Raw genomic sequence first — 5,998 nt, 5'->3', positions numbered from 1 at the left:
GATCCCATAACGCCGGGATCACGCCCTGAGCCAAAGGCAGACGCTTAACGGCTGCGCCACCCAGGCGCCCCCTGATTCAAGTTTTTTTACCTTGATATGTCTATTCAGATTTTTGACTTTTTTCTTTAGTTAGCTTTGGTAATTTGTTCTCTTCAGGAATGCCTCCATTTTCAGCTATTTTTTAAATTACCAGAATTATGATGTTCATAATATTCCCTTATAATACTTTTCATTTTTGTAAGCTCTACAGTGTTGTCCCTCTTCATTTCTCATTTTGGTAATTTATGTCCTTCTTTTTTTCTTAGTCCAGCTAAAGTTTTATCAATTTGATATCTTCAAAGAGCTGGCTCTTGGGTCCTTTTCTCTATTTCCTTTTGGGTTTGATTCATTGATTCCTATTTTTATCCTATTTTTTAATTTCTACTTAATTTAGGTTTGATTCACTCCTCTTTTGCTACCTTCTTGAGATAGCAGCTTAGATTATTGTCTTCCTTCTAAAGGAAGCACTTAATGCTATTAATTTCCCTCTAAGCACAGTTTTGGCTGCTTCCCTTAAATATGATATGTTGTATTTGTTTTCATTCAGTTCCAGATATTTTCTAATTTTCCTTGTGATTTCTTCTTTGACCCATGGGTTATTTAGAAATATGTTCACTTCCAGATATTTGGGGGTTTCTCAGGTTTCTGTTTTTGCTAATTTAATTCCACTATAGAAAGAGAACGCGTCTTGTATGTTTTCAGTGCTTTTAATTTATAGAAATTTGTTTTGTGGCTTACCGTATGATCTATTCTGGACAATGTTTCATTTGTTTGAAAAGAATGTGTATTCTGCTATTGTTGGAGTTTTCTGTATATGTCAAATATTTCAAGTTGGTTGATACTGTAATGCGGGTCTTTTATACCAATCTTGACTTTCTCCCTTGTTCATTGCTGAGATAGGAATTTGAAACCTCCAACCACAACTTTATTGTCAATTTATCCTTTCACTGTTTTACATGTATTAGAATTTCCTTCCTTTTTAAAGTTAATATTGAATATGCTAATCATTGGTAATTTAAGTGCTTAAAGCACTTAAAGAGCTATACAAACCTTGGCCTCTTAAACTGAAACCAGAGTCTTCATGCTGTTAGCTCTTGCTTTCTCTCCCTTCCCATCCCACCCTCCCCTCCGGTTTTGGCCTCATTTACTGCTACTGCAGAAAAGATTATATTGTGAAGAACATGGCCATCAGCAGTTACCTCAATAAGAAGCTTTTTTCTCCTCCCTTTTCTGTATTCATATAGCTATTTCAAGCAAGGGCTCAATAATGCCCAACTCAGGTCAGTGCCTATCCCTTGGCCCAATTAGTGTTGCTAGAAGCAAAGAGTATTATTAACTGGCATAGTGCCATGCCCATCTCAGTGGTCAGAGGACACTCTTCTGTTGCCAGAGGGGCAAAAACAAACAAACAAAAAAACCACAAAAAACAAAAAACAGAACAAAACAAAAAACTTCCCAAGCAATCAGAAAACAATGGCTACCACAGACCATGTAGGTATCTAATTGTAGGAGGCTCTTCAAAGTCAGGTTTAGGTGGCTGAGTAGAAAAAGTGGTGTACAAGGGAGAGACCTATTGTCAGATCTGTCAGTTTATCTGGGAGTATGTATAGCGTCGCAGGACGGATTACGTAGGTCAATCCACATTATACAATGAAGTTCTAAAGAGAGTATTATTGCACGTAAGAATGATAATGATTGGGAAGGGCATTTATCCCAAATAATCAGCCAACTTCTATAAAACAGGAACACTTCAAAAGACCCTATTTCCAGCCATGCATTAGCAGAATAATTCTTCAAGTTTTGCTTAGGAGTCCTGGAGGAAATTTAATTATTTTCAGCCTTTCCCACGATTCAGTTATTCTCTCTGCAACCTAAACATGCGGCCGGGCAGTTCTAATTCAGGTGTTGTCTGCAATTGTTGAGCCAAAGAGGGCGGTGGAAGACAGTCCCGCAGCCCAGCTCGAACCAGGGGCTCAACAACCATTTTAGGAATTCTCGGCGGGGTCCCGACACGGTTTTACGCAAGTTTCTCCTCAGAGGCCCATGGCGCTTCTTTTAACGGAAGCCCACAGCAAGAGTCTCCACCCCAAGCAAAAGATTCCCCACCCAGTCCAAGGCCGGGAAGATGCCCCACCCAGCGGCAGGCTGGGCCGGCCTCCTAGGCTGGTTTAACTCGTTAGGACGACAGAAGCCTGGGGCACAAAAGATCTGCACTTCGGGAGTGGAGGAGCAGCCGGCCAGAACGAGGAAAGGAAAGGTCTTCCTTTCTCAAAACCACCGCAGCCGATGCCCCCAAGCCGTCTTCTCTGATTCCCGCTCAGGGTAGGTGTTAACATCCCACCCAGTCCCCCAAGACCAGGAACTGCGCAGGCGCCGGCAGAGTCCTAGCGCGGCGCATTCTCTCGCGCGCTCCCTCAGTCTCCTCAACGAGCCTCCGGGCCGAAGGAGGCGCGGTGCTTCCTGGGTGTTGTAGTGTCCTTCCTCGACGAAGGGCCGTCACGTAAACTGGGCCCTCGGGTCCTGGAACTACGTCTCCCAGGGTGCTGCGCGCGAGGGCACAGGGCGTTTGCCCTTGACGGCTTTAGCCGTCCCTGCAGAGAGGAGGACCCGGGAAGCCGGCAGCGGCGGGAGGAGGGAATGCGCTTGCGCGTTGGACCGGCCCGTCGCGTTCTGTCCCAATCATTGTAAACAGGCGGAGGCTGGGGCGGGGTGGGAATGGGGCTCCTGAGGCCGGCTAGGGGCGAAGCGCAGGAGGCGCCTACGGTGGCTGCGGCGGCACCGTGAGCGCGAGGAGGCGGCGGCTGCGGCGGGGGCGGGCTGTCGCGCGGCGGCAGGCACAGGTCAGTGGCGGGCAGCGGTGGCTTGCGGAGGTCGTGGCGGTGCCCCTCGCCTGCCCGGGGAGCCCTCTCCGCACCCACCTCGCAGCGGCGTCTGTCAGGCAGCGTGCGGGGCTGGGCGCTCGCCGCGCGCGGAGCGGGAGTTGGGGGTGGGGGGCGTGGCTGCCCCGAGTGCGGGTTCATCCCGGGCAGGCTTCTCCCCAGTTCTCGCTCCGTTGCCGGCCGTTCCTCCCACTTGCCGGCCGGGCCTCCCTCGTGGCATCCGCATTTGTGATTTGGTGCTCTCGGGGTCCGGAGGAGGAGAGTCGGGAACCGGGCCCCTCCCCACATGAGTCTCCAGGCCTTAGGGCAGCTCTTGGGCACCGGAACGGAGGAGAGGGGATTCGGTCTTTTATATAATCACTATTTTTAAAAATCACACCCGGAATATTGACCCGTCTCCAGGACTTGCCCAGTGAACTAGGAAAAGGCTCTTAATGTTTCCCACCGCTGGCACGGAAGCTGTGGGGCTCCTTTGGGTGCTGCCGTCTTTCGTTCAGGTTTCAGTGCGAATGGACGGACAGATCTGGAGTTGAGGATTCTTTTTACAACTCATTTTCAAGTATGCTTGTGCCAAAATGCTCTTATTGAGGTCACCTTTTTTTTTCTTTTTTAAGTTTAGTGTTATGAGAGTGAAACAGGTTTTACAAAGTATTCCACGCCCCAGTCTTAACCTGAAATAATTCCCGTGTTTCGAGTTTTGGGATTCATGACTTCAGAGTCTCCCTCTTGACCAAGCAGCTTGTTTCCTCTAAGGCCTAGTAGAGTTCTTGAAAATAATTAAAATGTTAACTCGAGATACTTTGTGCACTGTAGGAGAAGTACAGTCGTTTGGACGTGGAGTTCACACACCATCTAGCCTCATTTGAAAAGCTTTCACTGAGTATTTTGTAGAGTGGAGTGGGCATGTTCACATGGTGCAGCACTTTCGGTAGCATTCCATCATACTTGGCAGTTATTCATAAAGTATTTAAGTGGTGATAAGGAGCAAGCTCACTTTTGGTTTGTGATTATAGGGGCAGCCCTTCTAAATGAAAAAATGGGACTGTGAATAAGAAAAGTAACCTCTCTTGACGCCTTCCTAGTTGTCTTGGTGATTTGATTGTTCCTTTCTGAAAATGAGTAATTGCTGTCAACTGTACGGGCAGTAGGAGAGGTAGGAAGGAAGTTAGAGTGGTTCCCCCTCTTCAAAAGTGACCCATAGATTTAAGTGGGGGTAGACTAACAGTAACCACTGAGAAGTAATTCTTTGAACAAAGTATCTTGAAGCAAATATGACGTAACTTAATTTGCTCTCTCTTCAAAATAGTATCTCTCATTTTAGATCTAATTTAGAAAACTAGAAGTGTTACCAGAAAATGAATATTAACTTTAATTTGTACACTTGTATTTGCACGGCTGTTTGCTTGGCAAGGGGAGATTGGGCTTGAATGTAACCCAAAAGTATGTTCTTTCTTTTTTGGAAGAAACTTCGTGATAGCAACTTAAGTCAGTATATGTGGAAGGAATAAGGAAGAATGGGGGTCATTTTGTGTAGAGGAATTACTGTGTAGGAGGTACTATGCCAGGTGAAGAGGACTTACGGATGGATAAAGCAGTGCCCCTGCTTTCTGGGTGATAAGGCTTTATTTCTTACTTGAACTGTTTGCAAGTACAATATGTTTTTAAGGTTACTTTGGAGAAAGTGCGGGGGTGTAGAGGGTATACAAAGGAGATAGTGATCAGTTTCCTAAGGGAAGAGAAGGAGAGATTGAGGAAGGTCGCAGTGGTAAGGAAAAAGTATGTATAGGTGGGGATGAAAACAGTAAGGATGGGCATTTAGGTAGAAGGAACAGTGTGAACAGAAGCATGGGAGTCTGAGCTTCCGTAATGAGTTGTAGGATCTGCAGGTGTAGCTAGCAGGCAGGGGCCAAATTATGGATAGTCTTATAAACAGTTGAAGTAGTTTCAACTTTTATCTTGTAAGCAAATACAAGTCACTGAGACAGGATAAAGAAAACAGAAGCCTAAGCCAGCTCAGCCCATTTTAACTCCTTGCTGTGTGTCACATTGGGTACTTTATGCTTTGTGTCCTTAAACTTAAAGGTTTAGGCATGACTAAGGCAGAAAATGAGGGAAACAAGGGGCGCCTGGGTGGCTCAGTCGGTTAAGTGTCTGCCTTTGGCTCAGGTCATGATCCCAGTGGGTTCGAGCCCTGCATTGGGCTCCCTGCTCATCAGGAAGTCTGCTTCTCCCTCTGCAGTTCCCCCTGCTTGTGCTCTCTCGCTTTCTGTCAAATAAACAAATAAATAAATAAAATCTTTTAAAAAAAGAAAGAAAATGAGGGAAACGAACTTAAGGCAGAAGGAAAGCTGGATGTGATTAGGGAGAGCATGGAACGCTTTGAAGAGCCGGAAGTCATTCTCTGCAAGCAGAGCATTGGGTTTATGGTGGTAAGGAGCACAAGATGACACTGCACAGATAGGTCCTTGAGTACTGCATGACATTCTAAGCGTTCTATAGATAATAATAGAGTGTGTGAATTTTAATCAGGAAAGAGTCATGATAAGGTTTTCCTCTTGGAAAGATCGTTCTGGTATTGTAGAATGCAGATTTCGGAAGGGATGGAGGGAAGGTGTGTCAGGGTGCAGAAAGACTGGCTAGGAGTTTTTGTAATAATTGAGGTGACAAGGCCTTAAAATAAAGTAGAGTCGGTGGAGATACAAAGGCATAGGTTAACGGCAGAAACAGTTAAAAGGTAGAATTCCTAGGATTCAGTTGCAGTTGGATTTTAACTTGGGCCATTGAACAGACAGTGGTAAAGTTGACCCTTGAACAACGTGGGGGTTAGAGGTGCCAACCCCCCTTGCAGTCTAAAATCCATGTACAATGTTTGACTCCCCCAAAACTTAACTACTAATAGCCTGGTGTTGATTGAAGTCCTACAGATAACATAAAGTCAATAAACACATACATGTTATATGTATTATATACTGTATTCTTACAATAAAACTAGAGAAAAGAAAATGTTACTAAAATAATAAAGAAAAAATATGTTTATAGTACAGTACTGTATTTATCAAAAAAAAAAAAAAAAACCCAAT

At 45.1% G+C, this 5,998-nt stretch overlaps 1 protein-coding gene across 1 annotated transcript in view; it reads left to right on the top strand.

The window, feature by feature from the left end:
- Window positions 1-2,675: 2,675 nt before the first annotated feature.
- Window positions 2,676-5,998, top strand: part of RALBP1 (ralA binding protein 1) — a 35,301-nt gene continuing 31,978 nt past the window's right edge. Inside the window, exon 1 of the mRNA XM_034642190.1 lies at window positions 2,676-2,879. The gene's annotated coding sequence lies outside the window, so the exon portion shown is untranslated. The remainder of the gene's footprint in view (window positions 2,880-5,998) is intronic.

This window comes from Ailuropoda melanoleuca, chromosome 14 (genome assembly GCF_002007445.2).
Source record: "Ailuropoda melanoleuca isolate Jingjing chromosome 14, ASM200744v2, whole genome shotgun sequence".
In the NCBI taxonomy this organism is placed as follows: Eukaryota; Metazoa; Chordata; class Mammalia; order Carnivora; family Ursidae; genus Ailuropoda; species Ailuropoda melanoleuca.
This window is presented reverse-complemented; position numbering and strand designations above follow the sequence as displayed.